Genomic DNA, 21,387 nt, shown 5'->3' with positions numbered 1-21,387 from the left:
TTCCCCCAATTCCCCAGCACTGTTCCCATCCCCCCAATTCCCCAATAAAAAAAGAAAATCTTTAAAAAAAAAAAGAAGAGCCATGTTCCTCCTTCCAAAATATGTTTGAGATCTGTCCTTTTCCCTTTTTCTCTACATGAACACACAAGTTAGTCCAAGACCCCATCGCTGCTCAGCAAGACAACTGCAGCAGCCACCTTTGTGGTCGCCCTGCTTTCACTCTGGCCCCTCCACAAGCATCTAGGAATCTTTCTGTAGCTGCATCCCACGTCCCCTCTCCCTACACCAGAATAAGTGTAAGTTATATACACAACCCCTTCATTTCACAGATGAGAAACATAATTGTCCTGCAAATTAAGTGACTTGCTCAAGGCCACACAGCTGGGTATCGGCAAGGCTGATCAGAATCGGGGCTCCCTTCAGCCACACCAGGGCTTCACTGCCCCCAACACTGCCTTCTGAAGGCACTTCTTCTTGTGGCATTTACTTGGCTCCGCTCTCTTTAATACCAGTAGCTCCTTATATCTATTCCATCTAGGTTGGCAGAGAAACCACATAGAAGCCCAGGCCTGAGGTTATTTAATAAACATTATCAAACCATGATCCTCTCCAGCACTAGCTCTGACTGCTTAATGGTGAGGATAATAAAATGCCATCTGCAGAATCCATTTATGTTTTCATCGTGTCATCAGAAAACCAGAAAGTGCTGTTTATAGTCACAGATTAACAGACTCCAAAAAAAAAAAAAAAATCTAATTAAGAATACAGGCAATGCTCCAAAGCACCCTCGGAGCATTAAATTCTCTGATCCAGCCATTGTACGCTCTAGGACAGAAAATGGGTCAATCCAGGAACATGTGAGTGGGTTTAGCAGTAACTGTGTTTGCACATCCTCAAGCTGTTCTTGCCTTACAAAGAGACAGAACAGAAGCTGCAAAGAAAGAGACTACACTCAAAAGTGAGCTTTAACACAACATAAAGTGTTAGCAACCGATTTGAAAGCAAAGAGAAAGAAGAGGCCAGAAAGAAAACGCTCTAGTGGAGTGGTTGTGGGCTATGTGTGTTTTCTCCATTCCAAGGAGCAGAGACATGCTTCAGCCATGGTGTTATTTTTACCTGGGTATCATGTGGCTCCATAAACACTTCAGTTCTGGGCTAATTTTGGCAAATCAGGGTATGCAACTGTCATCTAGTCCTCAGCACAGTGAGACATAAAACCTTTGAATCAGGCAAATCTGGATCCAAATTTCAGATCTGAGCCTTCGGAGCTGTTTAACATTGAACAAATGGCTTCATTTCTCTGAGCCTGATCCCTTGTCTTAAAAGGTGGTTGTAGAGGCCTGTTTTACAAGGTTGTTAAAGGTTAGAAATCATGAGTGGAAACATCTAATAGGACATTTAGTACTGATTGGAAGATCTATCACTTTTTCTTCCCCAAGCTTCATATCTAAGGAGAAGAAAAAATCCACAACTGGAGTGTCTCACTCAGGTAGTTGCAATTTTTGTTCAGAAATACTGCTGAGGAGAAAAGGAGTAATTAAGGCAGATTTGCATCTGCACTGATGGACCTACGTGAGTTCTGAGTACGAAATCACACAGGGAAGCTGATGTGAGAACCTGCTATACACATTGTCAAGGTTAAAGGAGACCATGGGAAACAACTGTGCATATCTAGAATATGACAGATTTTGTAAGAAAATTGGCCTTCGAAATGCCAACATCGTGAAGAAAAGGGGTGGGTTACTGTTCTAAATTGGAGACTTAAAAGACATAACAACCAATTGCATTGTATACTCCTTAATGAAATATTAGTTTAAAAGAAATTTTATAGATGACATTTTGGGCACAACTGGGGAAATCTGAATATACACTGGTCATTTGATAATATTTGGGCTTCACTTTATTAAGAGTGACAATGACATGGTGGTTATGCAGGAGAGTGTTCTTATACTGTGGAGATGCACACTACAGAATTTAGAGGGAAAGGGATCTGATGTCTATAATTTATTTTGAAATCATTAAAAAAATGCTAAGGATATGTGTGAATGTGTGTATATGTGTGTGTAAGAAATAGAGAAAATATTAATAATTATTGAAACTCGGTGGTAGGTATACGGGTTTCTTTGAACCAATTCTTTTCCCTCTCTCTCTCTCTCTCTCTCTCTCTCTCTCTCTCTCTCTCTCTCTCTCTCTCNCTCTCTCTCTCTCTCTCTCTCTCTCTCTCTCTCTCTCTCTCTCATTTCAAATGTTTCAAAATAGTCATAATAAAATGTCTCAGGCTAGGGCCGAAAGTCATTCAGCAGTCTAGGGAAAGTACTCAGGTCAACATGTCCAATTCCTCTTCATTTATTTCTAGGAGCATTTTTTCATATTTGTTTTCACTGATGACAGTCATTTACCAGTTCACTATTGGTCGTTTCATTTATATTCCACCCACTCTCTCACCTGCTTACTACACACAAATGGCACTTGCCAGCCATCAATCAAATCATCATGTAATAACATTAGCACTGAGGACAGGAAGGAAGAAGGGGTCAAGCACCCTGGCTTCCTGATTTTGGGCAAAGAACTGAAAATAGAGGCTCTGCCAAGTACACACAGTCCAGTGACAGTTGTGGAACTCTGAACAACTGATCGATTTCACCATTTGATATTCTAATAACAGAATAATTTTTAGCTGAGAATTCAAAGTAATGACAAAACTGTTGTACTTCACCAGTACTTCGCATTTTAAAAAGCATAAAAGTCAAGTTAGAAAACTACTAGAATTCACCAAAACAAGTTATTAGATTACCAAATGAAAAGAAAACATGATGAAGTGCTCATTATTCAGATAGGATGATCACTTTTTAAACAGCCTATCCTTTAAAAAGTTAGTATGACTTTGACAACACAACTGTGAAGGAAAGCAAAGACGTGACCAACATAAAGTGAGGAGAGTAGCTTTCAGAAGGAGGACAGGAATTATCATTGGGCCTAGAGTGGGCTTCCAGGGTGGCAAAATTCTACTTCCTGATTTGAATCTACATCTTGATACAGTGATTCCAAGACTGTTCACCTTAAATAATAAACTAAGCTATGTATTTGTTTTATTCAGTTTTATTTAATTGTGTTATATTTTACAATTAAAAAGATTTTAAAGGGCAGACTGGGAATATACAGGTTAATCTCCATAGTGGCTCAACCTCCCTTTTTTCTCTCATTAGTAAAGCGATTTCCATTTGGTTTCACTCAGAAGAGACTTTGTGATGAGAAACCACCACTTTTAAAGGTTTTTCATTAAAATGCAATAGAAGTACGTTTCCATGTAATAATATTCCTAAAGTCCACTATTAAAATTGTCACTAGGATCCATACATGCCCACTGCATAGTACATTTTAAAACAAACATTTGAATATTGTACAAAGGACCCAATGTACTACTTGGCTTTGGACCATACAAGACATATCTGTCTTCGGAGAGCTTGCCATTTAAATGGCTCTAGGTAGGCACGTGGGATTGGGAATGGCCATAGTGTCCCTCACCCCATCTTGTATCAATAGTTCTTTTGTTTGAATCATATAGTTGTCTAGCAACACCTTGTCAGAATGGGTAAGAGGCCAAAAGTCAAGACAATTGGGTTCTAGTCACAGTTCTGCTAATAACCAAGGGCTTCCAGCAAATCATTTCACTTCTTTAAGTCTATGATAGCTCCACAAAAATCTACAGACTCTCTGAACCCTTTTCCACCCTAGTCTCTCACCTTGAAATTTTGATGACAATAGGACAGCATCTTTTATCGAAACTTAATGGACTCATTGACTCCTCAGCTCCTTAATGTGGTAGTCAAGCTACCACAGCTGGTTATACAGACTGTGCCCTGGACAAGGGCACCCAGCTGAAAGCTATCCTGAGCCCTCCATGAAACCATGCAAACTCTTCTAAAGGAAGAGTCCTGTTTTCCTAATTCACACAAAGCCACTGTCTCGTACTCATGTCCACACAATCCACCCTGAGATGTCTTTGCAAGTTAACACAAAGGTGCTCAGTAGGCTATCAGAGGCCCTGATATAAGTACCATTATTATCCTGCTATCCAGATAAGGAAGTACAGACCATTAAGTAATTTGCAGTTTCATACAGCTAGCAGATGGCAGAGCCAGGACTCTAAGCTGGGCAGTCTGGCTCCTGACAGATATTCCGAACCAGTATGCTATGCTGCCCAAATATGTCTGTGTCCCGGCTGATTTTCCCCTATTATCAACTGAGTTGTAAATAAAGATCTGCTTGTGCCACCTTCTTGTCTCTTCAATGTGCCTTTTCCTTAAACTATGGAATAGAAAATAAATCCCTAAATTCAGATATATGTAAAAATTTTGGGACATTTATTATCAATTCACTCAAACCATGGGGGTGAAATAATAACAATCTCTGTGATATCACTGGATTTTTATCTCCATATTTAAAAAATCATCACAAATATCCAAAGAATCCAAATGAAAATAATCCTACCTACAACTTGACCCCTTATGGAATGAAAAATAAATATCCATTAATAGGGAGTGGAGGGGACGAGAAGGAAGGAAGACAAGAGGCCTCATTAAGGCCATTAGGCATTTCTACAACAAAATATTTCCCTACTTTCTACAACAAAACATTTCCCTACTTACCTTCCTCTTTAAACTTACAAAGAATGTGTTATGGCAGGAAATGTGTTGTTTTGGCTGGCTTGTGATGAAGACAGCAGGTGGTAATCCCAGCGCACCGAAATGCCATTCCTCACTGGGACTCAACAGCCGCCATCTTGGCTTGGACTGGAGTGAACATTGTTCAGGCTCCTACTTATCTCTCCTTCCCTCTTCCTGCACAAACAATGTGCACATCAACAAGGAAGGAGTCCTGTCTTCAAGGGGTTACAAAGAACTATAAGAAAAAAGTATATTACTAAACTACAGAGAAATTAAAGAAAAAACAGGAAGGCTAGTCTTTATAAACCTAATAGGTGAGAGCCATGGTAAACCAAAACCAAAATCAAACCAACAATGGGACCTTCTGCCCACAGAGCATCTAGAAAAACTTTATTAACCAAAAGATAGGGGAGAAGAAGAAAGGAGAAAAAAAAAAGATTTAAAAGGTAACTGTGTCATTGTCAGAACACATGTTATGTTCTAAGAGATCCTTGGTTATATTTTAAAAACTCCTTAAAATCAAGTAATCTTGAGAAATTGCCTAGAACCAAAAGTGTTTGGCTAAATGCTAAACAATTGGTTCTCATTAATGGGGGGAGGGGAGCCCTGATGTGTAGCATTTGCCAATCTCCATGGTGTGAAAACTCCCACCACAGCCAAAGTCAAGCTCAGCCTGATGTCACTGAGCACAGAATGGGGAGGACATGAGCACAGTCTTCTCTTCTGAGCCATATGAGCTGGTTCCAAACTACCAATGGGAACTCACAACCTGTATTACATATACAGCAGGTCCTTGAATAATATTGTTTCATTCAATGTTGTCTCATTATAACCTTGATGACATGCCACAGGAACTTAACTCTTGTTTTCATCAATTAACCTATGGTAAAACTGATTTTAATAAATGTTATTTTGCTTAAAATCAGGGAACCTATCGACAATGTTAAGTGAGTGCTTGCTGTATATTATGGGACTAACAGCTTAAATGTAGTGTTTCAAATGTATTACAATTTCAAAATATATATGACATTGAGAATTTATCAAATAATAATTAAAAACAAAGCATAATAACTATATAAGCATTTAAATGTTTCTAAACTTTCATATACTCTTGTTCATAAACAGTCAAGATCTTACAGAAAGATACAACTACTATGATGATATAAACCTATTATCCTTTCAGACAGCAGTTTCTAATTTCCTGGCTCCAGGTAGACAATAGGAAGCAAAGCAAATGGTCTCTACTAAATTCCTGAAAATTGGAGAAGTAACAATGATCCAAAGAATAGGCCTTCCTCAAGCATTTCAAATCAAATATGAAAATTTTACTTTTGTCCTCCTGAAGTAAATATTTCCTAGATGTGGAATCTGCTCAGGTTCTTGAAAGCCTGTGCCCTCTCTGGTCCTGAATTTGAAAACATATTTCTCCTCTTCTTATAGAAGAGTCAAGAATTACACACACACACACACACACACACACACACACACACACACTAGGGGTGCCAAAAAAATGTATACAAGTGGACACTTCGGTCAATGTTGCTCAAGCAGTAGTTCGCCGTAATCAGAATCAAGCAGTAGTTCGCCGTAATCAGAAACATCTGGATGCTGATGGTAACCACTCTGAGTACCTCTTGTAATTGCAGAAGTTAAATGTGACTTGTATTCATCTTTTGCTATTGGTGTATATTGAGTATTACAATTGTAATGGGTTTTTTTTTCCTTTCTTAAAATGTGTATACATTTTTTTGGCACCCTTTGTATATATCAAAGCTAATGATTGTCTCCAATCCATTCTAATGTACAGTGATATAATTTTTAACGAAATAAGTTTGCATGCAATTAACCAGGCTATAATAACCTTTTAGAGGACAAGCGAAAAACTTGGTCCACTTCCAACATAAGGACACAAACTATCCAAATGAGTGTTTGAGCATACTGCTCAGGAGGTAATAAGTGCCTAGAACTAGCAAAGCAGACCAGTTGCTCCTTTACTGCTGATGGACACAGAAAGCTGCTGTTTGCAAAAGGAAGAGAGGGAGGACTAATGCTGTTCGCAACAATCAACAGGCCTGCTCTTCCTTTTTTTTAATTGCTAGAACACCTGCTGCCTCAGTCTATTCTGTCTCATCCATGACACAATATGTTGGTAGTGATGGGACTGGGCTATGCCATTGCACACAGTGACAATCTGAGGAAAGACAAAGGAGCAGACCCAACAGTTCAAAGAACATGCAGTAAATAACCCTTCCTCGTCCCACTCCTGTCTTGGCAGGTCTTTCAAAGACCCACTCACACCAAAATGCTTTGAGTAGTCCTTTTATGACATTGAGAGGAGTAAAAATGCAAAGACAATATTTGTTCTTCACCTCATTGCTTTAGGGAGACTAAATTATTATCTCATGGGGATTAGCCTCTACATTTACTCTCTGGGCAACCCAGGAGAGGAAATATAGAAGCATTTCCCCAAGTCTCACAGAATCCTAGTTCCACAGGATGTTAAGAGATGTGATGGAAAAAAGCTTCTATGGTCAAGCAAATTTGAGGAAAGCTGTGTTTTCTTAAAAATTAGGGTCTTGGTTTTATGGGGTTTTTTTTTTTCAACTTTAAGCTTCTCAGAGCCAATAATACACTAATGTGCACTGAGGTCCTCCAGTGGGGTATTAAACAGTGTTTCCCAACGTGTCTAATCAAGGCCTCTTTTCAAGAAAACTCTCTGGTGGGTGGGACCTGTGTTCAGTAGAATGTGCAGAGTTGGCTCACTCAGAACCTGGAGGGACTAAATAGGCCCTCATTTATGTTGTTCGGCCTTACGGTATTGGACCACCTGGTACTTTACAAAAACGTAATAGGCTGCCAAAATTTAAAAATCAAAAGAGCTAATATTTAAACAACAACAAGAAAGGTTTTTTATTGCTTCTCTTGAAAAAAATAAATAAATGAACCTATAGGGCACATTGTGCCCACAGACTTGAATTCTCTGCACAGAATATTTTAAACCACAAAGGAATTTAAAAAACAAACCAAAAAGGCATCTAGTACTGAAATTAAGGAAAGAAAAATTACAAGTGTACTTGTGTATAGATGTTCAGAGAAGTGAAATAAGGCAAGCAAGAGTGGGATATTAAAGAGGTCTTCTGAAAAGGGGTGAGCTCTGATTGTTCAAAGGAATGAGGGATGTGTACAAAGCTAAAGGAAGCCCGGGCAACACAAGCCCCGGACTGGAATCAATCAGTCACAAAAATAGATCACAGGCTGCTCCAAAATATGGCTACAAAACATTCATGTCTGATTTAAATTTGCAAACTGAGGAACACAGCAGTCAAGAATTTTAACAATTAAATAGCTCTGAGCCATCGAGAGGGTCAAATCAAGCCGTTTGGCCATGAAATCCAATCTCTAAGAGGATAAACACTAGATATTTCTCAAATATATGACTAAGTAATTCCCAAAACAATTTCATCAAATGCCAGGAGCAAAAGCCACTGCATCAAAATACTTGCCAGTTCCACAGACCTGAGAGAGCAGGGTCTCCAAGAACCAGTGAACCAGTTCAAAAATAATTCTGGAACCTCAAGGATCCTATTACGAAGAAGCAAAAATAGCTTTTCAAGTGCTCACTTTGAAATATTAAGCATTGTTCCACCCAGATCTTTCCACCATCCTAGAACATGTATTAAAACCCAGTTCGAAGTGAGTCAGCTTCTAAAATAAAGCTTCACCTAGTCTGAAGTCACAAAGCACAGCAGGTTAACTTCACCACAATGTGATTAGCACATTCTAAATCAAACAAACAAAAATACCAAAATATTTTCTTATTACGAACTTAGATCTCACATATGATGGAAGCTCAAAATGTGTTTCTCAATCTGAGTTAAGACAGAACTGTTGCTACTCTATAATTTCTGTTATTTTTTACATGGCTCTTCCAAGATTTCTACTAACAACTCAAAACCCCACCTCCTGGACTTGATTAGTCTTTTCTCCATATTCTCAAAACAATGCCTTACTCTGAAAAGTTTGGCATCTTTAGACACAAAAAAAGATCACTCTAAAATGCTGGGAGCTGCCAGAATCGTCCCTAACCTTAACATGTTTCTTTCCTATCTCTCAGCAAGAACTGCCTCTCTTTCTTTCTGAGCAAGTTCTTTCAACCCAGGCCCATGTTCCTGCTCCCTCTTCCTGTGATCTACCCGCTCATACCTCTGTGCATTGCGGGGATCAAACTGGGGACCTTCAAAATACCTCTTTGCATATGGCAGTCTTGATTCAAATATTTTAAAAATTAAACTTATTGCGGTAACCCTGGTTAATAACATTATACAAATTTCAGGCATACAACATTAGAGTTCAATATCTGTATACTCTATTGCAAGCTCAAAGAGGTAGGAAACATTTTAAAATATGCCTCGAGCTTAAGCCCTAACTCCTTAGACTGCTGATCAAGGAATCTGCTATATGAGTCTATCCCTTGTGTGAATTCCCATGTATATCCATGCTTCTTTGCATTTCCTCATGCTACTTACCATATCTGGAGTACCTTCACACTTTATTTATTTATGTCCAATGCCATGTTCAAATCCCAAGATACAAATACTTTAAAATTTCCCCCAAAGCACCCACTAGCCCCTATATCCCTTAGTAAGCCAAATTTCTCTTCAACTCCCAAAGCACGCACTGTCTTTGGTACAAGAAACAGACGGGATTTATAATCAGAAGTTCTGGACTTAAATTCTATCTCCACCACTAACTAGCTATGTGATTTAAGAAAGATACATCTCCACTATAGCTCTTTCCTCACCTGTAAAATAGGGGAAATGATAGCACTAAACATAGGTTAGGATAAAATGAGATTTGTATATGAGAGCACATGAAAATTGTTAATATGGGCCAGCTGAGTGGCGCATTGGTTAAGAGTTGGCTTGGGACACCACCTCTGAGCAGCAGGGCCCTAGTTTGGATCCCACATGAAGGCCAGTGATGCTGTGCCCTCTACAGCTAAGATGGTGAACAACAACTCGACTTGGAGCTGGGCTGCCGTTAGTCACCGGGGATGGCGTAGGCTGCACCCCCTGCTTCAGTGGGCTGCCGTGAGCTACCGTAAGTGGCTGGCAGCCAGTGTGAGTGGCTGGCAGCCGGCATGAGTGGCTGGCAGCCAGGCGTGAGCTGCTGTGAGCCACCATGAGGGGCCGTCCAATGGCCGGCAAGTGACTGTCTCACCTGGGAAAAGAGCAATGATAATACCAACATGGGCCAGTGAAGCAATGTCCTCTACAACTAGACTCAAGAACAAAAGGACAGCAACTTGTCTATTCCCCTTCCCCGATTCCCCAATGCTGTTCCCCTCCCCCAGTTCCCCAATAAAATCTTAAAAAGAAAGACAAAAGAAAATTGGTAATATAATTTACCTTGAATTGTCTTTAATATTTATATGTTTTATCTCTGTGTCCCTGAGTAGATTCACTCATTCAACAATTATTTACAGAGCACATATTCTGTGCCTGGTAATGTTCTGGACGCTGGGGATGGGGTCCCTGAATCTGTGGTATCATTTAGTAGACAAAGCTGATAATGAACAATGTCATATATAATACATTATAGTGATGAGAGCTATGAAGAAAAATATAGCAAAACAAGGGGATACAAAGTGTTAAAGAATGGATTGCTACCTGAGATATTTTAGATTGAAAAGGCTTGTTCAAGAAGGTGATACATAATCAGATCTGAATGAAGAAGGTAGTAAACAATGCTCATTTCTGATGGAAATGCATTCCAGGCAGAAAAATGCAAGTTCAAGGCCCAAGATGGGTGTGAGCATGGAGCATGTGGTAAAGAAAAAGGCAAGTATTGCTGAAATAGAGCCAATAAGGGTGGCAGGACCACAAGATGAGAGCAAAGAGTCACCTATTAGCTTAATAGGCAATAATGGGACCTTAGAACTTATTCTCACTGCTATTCAAAGCCACTGAAAAGAATGTTGAGTGGGAAAGTGATGTGATTTGATTAACATTTTAAAATATTCTTGCCATTATATGAAGAATTGACATGAGGGAGCAGGTGGACAAGACTGGGGACAGGAAGACCATTGAGGACACAACTGCATAGGCTAGGAGAGAAACATGGGAACTTGGACTAGGGTGATAACTGAGGGCATAATTAGAAGTGGTCAGATCCCAGGCTTATTTTGAAGGTAAAAGCTAAAATGTTTACAGATGAATTCACCAAATTTGAAATACCAGCAAAGGAAAAAAGTCGAGAACGTCTTTACATTTTGACCTTGAGCAACAAGGTACATGATAGTACAAGCTATTAAAATAGGTAAGACTTGGAGAGTAGCAGCTTTAGAAGGAAGAAGAGCTGTATTTTGTTCCTATTAAGGTTGAGATGACTATGTGATATCCAAGTGCAGACACTGGGAAAACTGTTCAATATACTAGAGCTCAAAGGAGATGACAGAGCTAGAGATATAGTGTATTAGGATGTGGACCATGAGATAAAAATCACTCCCGGGGTGTGTAAGAGAAAGGGTCCAGGGGACTGAGCCCTGGGCTAGCCAACAATTAAAAGTCAATAAAAAGAGGAAAATTCAACAAAAGAAAACAAAAAGGAATGGCTAATGAATCAGGAGGCCAATTATAAGATGATAAGATGAGGATGTTATAGAAGCGGGGGGGGGGGGGGGTGGAATGTTTGAAGAGGGAAGGGGTGGTTAATGGTCCAATGATGTTGAGAGGTTACGTAAGATGAGAATGGTGACTCATCTGTTGGATTTGGACAATGAAGGAAACAGGTAACCTTAACACGAGTAATTTCTATAGAATGGTGAGGATATAAGTACACTGGAATGGATAAAGGGAAAAAAGCATAGTAACTCTTTGAATGAATAGATATGGAGAAGCAGGCAGAGATGGCTGTGTAGCTTAGAAAGGGCACATGATCCAGTAGAAAAAGAGAAGTCAATGATGTAGAAAAGAGAGGGATGACAACTGAGAGAGTGAAGAGTAAGTCTTTGAATATATGAGGGGATGTAGATCACAAGGGTAAGGTTCAACCTTAGATGTGCAGGGAGAGGTCATTCATTGTAATGGATGGGAAGCATAGTAAATGATTACAGATGCAGGGTAGATGATAATTTTGATGGTGGAAAGGTTAGCAGTTCTTTTCAGATTGCTTTTTAGAAGCCATCCATTGAGGGCTAGTGTTGGAGGTTTAGGCAAAAATAAAACATGAAAGGAGGTGGGGGGAAATGAACTGATGCTTACATGGTGGAAAGTTCCCAAACTTAACTGTCTGACGTACGGGTGGTGACTAAGCGTGGGCTGCCATTTGAAGGTCCACTCCTCCCTCATCCCCTTCTTCAGCTCTCCCTCAAGAACCTCTACAACTCTGTAATTGTCATCCATGAGCACAAAATCCTGGGACTTGTGCTTAAAGATGAGCCTGATTTCTTAGAGAAATTCAGAATCTGAAAGCAAAAAGGAACTCAAAGCCAGAAAATGTTTTTCAAGTTTTTCAAAACTGGAAATGATATTTCTCCCAAAAAGGATGTTTCAACTAAAAGGGAAGTTCTTCTGGAATACGTGTAGACAAGGCATAGTGTCCATGACTTGGGCATTATGAAAAATGCCTTTGGACGACAAGCAGGGCCCGCAGCCCACATTTAGAGTCACCTTCACCTCTCATTTTGACAAGAACATGGGAGTCACTGATGAGTGACATTCTAGAGAAACACTTCAAAGACTTGGGAAATCTACATTTACCTAAAGAAGGAGGCATAAAATAGACCAGCATGGTATAATTTTTGAGTTGTGACCATATTTATACATTCTAGAGTAATAGAAAGGATCCTATTTCCCTCGACGAAGGAGTAAGATCAACAGATGTGCATGAGTGTCAGTCAGTCAGATATGGTTGGCTTCATTTCAAGTGTGTGTATGTGTGTGTGTGGCGGGGGGGCGTGGGGGGGGATTTAAAATTATCAATGTCCAGCTACCAAGAGGTGCAGCTTACTAACTTCCCACCTCCTAAGAGGTAACCTAATCTTCAGCCCAACGGATTCATAGGATGACCCTGTGACATCCTCACAAATCATGGTGAAAGCTGCCCATTTGACTATATTTAAGTGGCGCCATGATGACAAATCCTCTGCTGAGTCTTTTGGGAAGAAGGGCTTGAAAACCATTAAGATAAACACCTTGCCTGGGTTTCCTAGGGTAAAGTGACAACTTTGTAGCTTCTTAAAAATAAGAGTCTCTCGTGTCGGGCCAGCCAAGTGGCTCAGCTGGTTAAGAGCTCGCTCAAGAGTGCGAGCTCTGAGCAACAGGGTCACCGGTTTGATTCCCGGCCCGAGCTGAGCTGCCGCTGAGCTTCCAACAGGTGGCAGGATGGCTTGGCTAAAAATAAAATAAAATAAGAGTCTCTCTACAAGTGAGCTTTATGTACATTCCCAACAGACAAAAGCCCAGAGTTAGAAAAATGAGCTGCTACCTACACACTATATGGGCCAAATAACAGATAAAAGCAATGTATAAAAGTAAACAGAACTCCGAAAGTTAATTGGAGTGTTGTTGCCAACTTTGATCTTATCTGAATGAGAGAAAAACAGATATAAGGCAGGGTTGCAAGCCCTATCCAAAACTCTTGAATTTGTAATTTCTTAGATTTTAGAATGATAATAAAATGTATGTACTTTCTATTATATAACACCTCCAAGGGGTCTAAGAAAGTACCCTATAATCAAACACAATATTTTGTGGTAAAATGTTTGAATGGTCACATTAAAGGGAATACATAAAAATAATGAATAGCCTAAAGTCATTTGAGATAAGGTCAGAGTTTTGCTACTGAATGAATTTGGAAGGAAGGAAGGAAGGAAAGAAGGAAGGAAGGAAGGAAGGAAGGAAGGAAGGAAGGAAGGAAGGAAGGAAGGAAGGGGAAAACCAAAATATTTTAAAAACCTAAAATTAAAAACAGAACTTCCACTTCTCAAAGCTTTTTAGGTTTTGTTATTATGCCCAAATTATTGTGGACCTGTAAAAATAAAGGCAGACATGCAAACTTTGGTCTATGGGTTTGCCACATTGGATTACCGGGCTCCTAAAAAGCTGCCACTTTTACCACATGAAAAGTAAATGGAAAAAATGGAGATTATCAAAATGTTGGATATCACCAGGCAAGCACCATCTTTGGAGCACCATGATTTGTGACATTGTGGGAATGATGCCCAGCATGTGTCAATGTTTCTGATTGTCCTGTGATGAATATTACTTGGCCTCTGAGTCAGTGGTACCTATAAACATGATGTTGATATTCTGGTTTTTTTGGTAGAGTTATAAGATGTAAGATGCTTATTGACCATTGATCTTCCAAGAACATTATCTCCTATGTGAGAATAATAAGGACCATGTGCCAGATTCAAATTCCCCTTAGACAGGATCAGATATATAAAGTTAAAGAGAACTTAACAAACTTGAAGAGATACTTTTAAACGCGTACTCATGTTCATAACAGCATTACTCACAGTAGCCAAAAGTAGAAGCAACCCAAGTGTCCAGCAACAGATACATGAATGAACAAAACATGGTATATGCATAAAAGGGAATATTATTCAGCCTTAAAAAGGAAATCCTGTCACATGTTACAACATGGATGAACATTGAGGACATCACACTGAGTGAATTAAGCCAGTCACAAAAGGACAAATACTGTATGATTCCACTTATATGAGGTACTGAGAGTAGTCAAATTCTCACAGAGACAGAAAGTAGAATGGTGGTTACCCAGGGCTGGGGGAGAGGGGACTGGGGAGTTATCGTTTAATGGGCACATAGTTTAGGTTTTGCAACATGAAAAGAGTTCTGGAGATGGATGGCTGAGATGTTTGCACAGCATTATGAATGTACTTAACGCCACAGAACCGTTCAATTAAAATACTCAAAGTGGTGAGTTTTGTTTTATGTGTATTTTGCCACAATTGAGTGGCTCAGTTGGTTAAGAGCTCACTCAAGAGTTTGAGCTCTGAGCAACAGTGGTTCGATGCCCAGCCCGAGCTGAGCTGCCGCTGAGCTGCCAACAGGTGGCAGGATGGCTCAGCTAAAAAAATAAAAATTAAAAAAAAATTTCATAACGATGATGATGAATTTAATGGTAAAAGAAGGCATAGTCTGAAAAAATACACTGAATAACCTGCAACATGACACAGTAACTCTATAAGAAGCAGCCAAAGGAGTCCAAAATTACAAGGGAAAGAATATAGTGACAAACCAAAAAGCTACGCAGAAGACTAAAAGGAAAAGAAGACTGAACTGTTTGCCTCTGAATAAATTATCTCCTTGGGAATTTGTGGTGACTTTCAGTGTGCACATTGGTGTCTTTCAAGATGATGTGCAGCATGGGGTTCACCCAATTCGTTCTATCGCCTAGCGAAGTGCTAAGCAACTGAACTGTTTCTAAGCCTTGATAAGGATCATAAATTTGGGAGGCCCTGGAAGCAGAGTTCATCAAGTAATCAAGAAAGAAGGAAGGGGAACTATTAGTGGTGTTTCTCAATCTGATTGCACATACAAGCACTAGAAATACTGCCCCAGCCAGAGACTAATTTAATGGTTCTGGGACAGGGCCTGGCTATTGACTTTTTTTTTTTTTTAAGCTTCCCAGGTAATTCTGATGTGCAGACAGGGTGGACAACCATTGATCAGCAAATGTTTTCTCTAAAGAGCTGGACAATAAATCTTTTAAGACTTTGTGAGCCATACTATCTCTGTCACAACTACTGAACCCTGCCCTTACTGTGTGAAAACTTCCACAGTCAAACATAAGTGACTGGGTGCAGTTGTATTCCGATAAAACTTTATTTATAAAATGAGACAGTGGGCCATAATTTGCTGACCTCTGCTCTAAAGCGAAAGAAGACTTTGACAGTTTGAAGTGGGTAGAAGACTATCACTTGGACTTTGGAAGTAGAATCTCCAATGCAGACAGGAGTAAATACAAAGCATTAGTTTTATTGTTAAAAACAAAAACTGTGGAGAAGAAAATAAAAAGGGAGGGAAACATGCTGATCCAGTTCCACATGTGACATGTAGATAGGAACAAAGCAACCTAAGAAGTGGGTTGTAATTTTGTGTCCTTCTTTAAAAGGGAGATAAAACTGAATGAGGAAAAGGGCCATGGAACACCAGACGAACAGAAATTATGGCCCAGGCTGCAGGAGAGGTAATCGAAAGACATGTCAGTAGGGAGGTAATTCTAACTCAAGGCCTGGAATCTGAAGGTTGAGGATAGGCAAGCCTTTGAGAAGGATGATTTGGCCAAGGGCATTTTGGACCTCACTGGTGTGCTGGCAGCAGCAACTTGGGAATCGCTGCCAAGGGCACCATTAGTTCAGAAACTCCTCAAGCCGATTCCCCTGATTGGAACAAATGTGGGGGTAGGTGGGAAGCACCCCTCCCCGCCCCCAAGAGACTGGCTCGCAGATTTTGGAGTTCCAAAGAGAAAGGAACAAATGGCAGCACGGGGGTAAGAAAGCTTAGGGTGTCCGCCAAGAACGAAAACATAGAAACGAGCAGGAGAAAGGCTGTGGGAAATGCCACTTGGAGCATTCCCTCCTCTAAATTGGGAGTAGCCTGCTGGGTTCAGTTCTGGGCTGCCGGGAATGTAGAAGTCCAGAAGACAAGTTTGGAAGCTTGAGGTTCTGAATATACGACATATGCACCAAAGAGTAGGCAGGGATCCCAGGAAACACAGAGAAGAGAGGAACCACCATCGCGAATTTCTAAATTCTGCAAATAGATGTGTTCGCGTCTGGTCACAGTAATCCAGGAGAGGATTTACCCTGTGGAATCTTCATTGGCTCAACAAATATCTGTGTGTACTTACTGTGAGAAAGACAGTGTGCTGCATGCGAGGAATATGGTGATGGGGCATGTGGAGGAGAGAAGACACTCATTAGAGGACACACATGTAAAATTACAACTGCTGCAAGTTTCAGAAAGGAAAAACATGGCGCTCAGCACACTTAGGATAGGGAGACTTGATCTACTCAAGAGAATGGCTCCTGAGCTGAGACTGGATGAATGAGGAGGTGAGGAAGGAAAGAAAGGGGGAAGAGCCTTCCAGGAAGAGGAAATGACATGTGTACAGCCCAGGGGAGGGAGGCAACAAGGCACGAGTGAGGGGTGGGATGACAAATACCCTCGCAGGAGCTCAGGGAGAAAGGCAAGCAGAGCCCAACACCTGGGCTGAGATGTGGAAGGAACGAGGACTGGCACAGTCTTGCAGGGCACTTGAAGAAATGTCAGCTGTCTTGAGGCTGTGTGAAGTGAGTTTGCAGCCCCTCTCTAATTAAATGCATCTTGTCTCCCTTACATTGTAAAAATACCCGTGGACTCTATGTTCCGCCTAGGGTTACAATTTCTCAATGCCGTATATTTGTATTGACATAAACAGCCTTCCCAGAAATTTGGCACAAGCTTGGCCACGTGCTGCTTGAACACAGGACTTCTTAGAGGTCACCAGGAAGTCAATTCCAACTCCAACCTTGATCAGACCGTAGAATTTGAGTTTAATGCTCCAGCCTTTAAGTGGACACCTCCCTAATCTCGTCAAAGACATTTATTTGGAAGAAAAGTGATTTATAACTTGTCTTTGTGTGTTCTTGAACTCGGTATTGATTTTTTTTTAATGTTATCATAATCCTCGTGTACCTCACCTAAGTCCCCAGCCTCTTTATGTTCTAAGTTGTAGCACTTTTCCTCTTTCACCATGGTGTTAGATACAGGGGTTGCTCATTACCCCAGTTTTGAAAAATGGTATAAAATGGGAGGAAATTACACAGAGGGAGGAAGAGGTCTTTATAGAAATGGCTGAGTTCATTGTACATTGGTGTTGACTGCTGAATAAAAACAAACTCAGTAACTATGAAAAAAAAAAAGAAAGAAAGAAATGTCAGCTGTGCCCAGGAACAGTAGGAAGCATGGGCAGAGCTCGGATAGGGTAACAGGTCGGGCTAGGGTTTCAGGAAGATCCCATGTGAAGAGAAAGGATTGGGAGAGGGGGAAGTGGAGATGCAGAACAACACTGGGATGCTTTGGTTGTAGACCCCTAACCGGAAACCATGACAAAGTTAACCAATAATGGTAGATTTCTACTGATTCAAAATGCCCAGGAACTGGATTCTAGATATTTATAAAAGATTTACTGACAAAGGTAAAATGAAGCCTCTCTTGTTTTCTCTTGTTGTCTGAGCCCTAAAAACAGATACAGGTTTCACTCCCCTTTCCAGCTCTCTGAAAGTAGAACATTCCTATGAAACCTTTCCTAAGCCAAAATGGCGTAAAGCAAAGAAGCAATTACCTTAGGACACATTTTACTAACGGACGCATAAAATAAGATAAAGCACAAACGTTCAGAGACAGTTCAAAGTGATGGGGCTTGATGCTGAGATGCGGAATGTAGTTCCCAGGGAAGGAGCTTGGTGGCGCTACTCTCGCTGTGCTGGGTCCTCACTGCCTCTCTGATGGCTGCTGCAAAACAAACTCTGAGCGCTATTTCTGTTTTTTGCCTTTTTTTGTAAAAGCAAACATCCTCTTCAGATTTCCTTCCTTTAGGGAAAACAGGTACTAATGTAGGTCTTTACTAAAAGCCAAGTGGTATAATGAGAATTTTCAAAAATCAGGGATACCTGTAAGATAGTCTTGGCTCTAGGCTATGGCTGCTAATATAAAAAGAAAAAATGACCTCTAGGAAGTCAACTGTGTCTAGATCTGAAATAGGTGACACTTGGGTCAACCTGCCCAAGCTCCTCAAGGGGGCCTTTGGGGATTTTGGAAAACAACATAGTGGGGAAATAAAAAAGAAGTATGAATTTTCCTCAACTGGGTCTCTGTATGTGTAAGTCCCCTTAAGGCCTTCCAGGGGGTAAATGATTGTAGCAGCCCAGGAGACAATATTCAGTTGGTTTGGTACTTGGTTCAATATTCCACTGGTTCAAAATCCTGGATCCTCTCCAAGCAGCCTCACCCTGAGAGAATTGAGTTATGCCATGTTGGTGTTCAAAATTGCTCCAGTCTTTCGCATAATACAAACAACACATGAGAGATCAGTGTGTGCTATTAAACCTATGTTCACTGACTTCATGTAAAGATGGAATTTCAATATAAACTCTGAAAAAGTAAAAGGTTATTTTAAATTTCCAGGCAATTACAAGTGAGGTAAAATGTTGCCTTTTGCCAGCTGTATTAGTTTTTTGGGGGAAAAAAAGCCAAACACATTTTTCCTCCTTTATGTTTCATATCCAAGTCACAAGCCAACAAACACTGGTATTTACTCTAATGTTAATAAAAGTAAATTACTTTGTGGTTTTGGGTCACTAGTATAAAACTTGTACTCTTTTTAGTTTATGTTATGTACAAAAGTTCAAAATTTCAAGATGCATCCAGCACAAACTGATGACTTACTTATGTTTTTCTATGTAATTCAAAGCATTTTTTCAGTTTATGTTTGAATTACTTCTGCTTTTCTAAGCCAAATGCTCTCATGATTCCTGTGGGGTTCTTTTCCTCTACTATATTTTTACCTTTATGATGTTAAAACTTTTCTTTTTTCCCTGCTTGAACCCTCTCCTGGATTATAATCTACTCAAGAAGGAAGTAAAACCCTTGAGAAATGACATTATCAAGGGAAACTCTCATCTCAAACTGGAAGGTACCAATAATTTTTGGTAAGTTTCATGAGAAACAGAATTGAATTAATCCATTTTGCAGTTGTCTTTTTATTTCCTAAAGGCTACAAGTCAACTGGGACCAGCGCAAACAACTTGAAAAGAACATCCTAGGACCTACTTACACAGATGCCAAACATACTGCCCCCTTCCCGAATCCATCAAGTCCCCACACCAGATGTTGGGGCTGCATACACCCAAAGTTCAGCATGCTTTCAAGTCACTCTTTCCATCAGCCAGATGCTCAAGTTGACAGTTCCCTTTATAATTATTTATCATACAAAGAGAATTGTGTAGACCTGAGGCAGCAGCCCCCCTTGGCAATGCTGGCCAAAATGCTAAATAGGTTGGTCTTCTGCGAGCTATCCAAAAACATGCTACTGATTTAGACAGTGTTTCAGAACAATCAATCATGTTCTAGGCCCCGATGAAGGGCCATGGGCTGCACATGTTCATTTCATTAGGATCTTCCTTAGGACTGACGACTTTTCTCCTTTATGTTTTTAAACTGAGGTAATCATTTCCATGCAAAGCAAAGGGACAGCATGTGAGGGAGAAATGCCACTTGGGCTGTTTTGCTGATGGCTCTCACAATTCTAAATCCTTGGGGTGTGTGTGTGTGGGGGGGGATCTAGATCATGTTGAGGGCCTCCCAGCCCTGAAGACATTGCCGAGCTTTCAAGAACCTAACAGAAATCAGGCACCGGCCTGAAAAGCAACCCCAATCAAGTCTGCCTCCCCTTTCTGTTATTTCTGTGCTAAGTTTGTCACAGACATCCTAAGGGAATATGTCAGTAAACTGAGATTGTACTCTCTTGCTCTCATGGTTTGAGGCAGAGATTAGGTACATATGCAGTGAAATGGGACCACAGACCCTCGGCTTCTCAAAAAACCATTTGTAATTTCCATTTATATTTTTTACCTTTTTCTTTCCTTAAGCAAAAGACAATAAAAATTGTGCAACTCACAACAGAACTATACATCAAATGAGGCAAAATCTCTTTGGTCATTTTAAGCTGTCAAAGAAGTATTGATAAGTCCAAACACACTGCATCTAACATTGTTAGGCCTCGAGTGAGAGAGACATGGCCAGTGTGGATTCTGTCAGGGGTTGAAACCCTGTCCATCCACTTCCTAGCTGTGGGCAAGTTATACTTAAACACTCTTTGTCTCAGTTTCATCATTTACAAATTGGATAACACAATAGTGTCTACCTCATACTGTTTTTTTTTGTGACGATTCAATGAATTTGTAGTGCTTAAGAAGTACTGGTTTAGTAGAGAGCCTAGCATATGGTATCCACTTTGTAAATGTTCACTATTACTATTTCCATAAAGCTATAAACAAACCAGATTATTACATCTTGTTCATTAAACAAATGGAAACAAATCTGGAACAAGAGAGCCACTCAGAAATTGTTTGGGTTTTTTGTTGTTGTTGTTGTTTTGAAAAAGAGAAAAAAACAAACAACAACAAAAAAACCCTCAGCAATTTCCAAATGGCTGATGTGCAGCGCCTGCCACACAGGCCCTAGGGGAACTTAGGACAGCAGGAAGTTCATCTGAGCAGGCATTTCCTTGCCACCATGCATGTCACATTGGCTCCAAACATCAGTCAACTACACAAACTAAAATAAAAGGCTTATCTCCAAAAGGAAAAGCGAAGAGGACACACCTTCTCGACCACTCATAACAGCACACAAATGAACCAAGAGAGGGTTGATAGGCAGAGGAACTTGTGGCCAAAGCAGGTTGCTCATTCCGAAGACTGAGTTGAGCGGGTGGAGGGGATCCAGCAAAGCTGAGTCACAGGCATCAAAACTGGCAGCTTGCTGCCAGAGGAGCATGGGAGCTTGCTAGGAACAGCTGTACCTTCACCATCAAGCTAAAGTGACAACCATCTCATTTTCTGTTTTTTTAAAGATTTTTATTGGGGAATTGGGGGATGGGAACAGTGCTGGAAAATTGGGGGAAGGGGAACAGACAAGTTGCTGTCGTTTTG

At 40.4% G+C, this 21,387-nt stretch overlaps 1 protein-coding gene across 14 annotated transcripts in view; it reads right to left on the bottom strand.

The window, feature by feature from the left end:
* The window catches only part of LIMCH1 (LIM and calponin homology domains 1), a 377,436-nt gene that overhangs the window by 249,062 nt on the left and 106,987 nt on the right, over positions 1–21,387 (bottom strand). Inside the window, exon 1 of one of the 14 annotated variants that reach the window (XM_019640800.1) lies at positions 4,668–4,686. The exons of the other annotated variants lie outside the window; for them this stretch is intronic. The gene's annotated coding sequence lies outside the window, so the exon portion shown is untranslated. Of the gene's footprint in view, positions 1–4,667; positions 4,687–21,387 lie in introns of those variants that run through there. 14 annotated transcript variants of the gene reach the window in all.

The sequence above is a fragment of the Hipposideros armiger genome, unplaced genomic scaffold (assembly GCF_001890085.2).
Source record: "Hipposideros armiger isolate ML-2016 unplaced genomic scaffold, ASM189008v1 scaffold_53, whole genome shotgun sequence".
NCBI lineage: Eukaryota > Metazoa > Chordata > Mammalia > Chiroptera > Hipposideridae > Hipposideros > Hipposideros armiger.
Note: the sequence above shows the minus strand (reverse complement) of the source record. Positions and strands in the feature narration are given on the sequence as shown.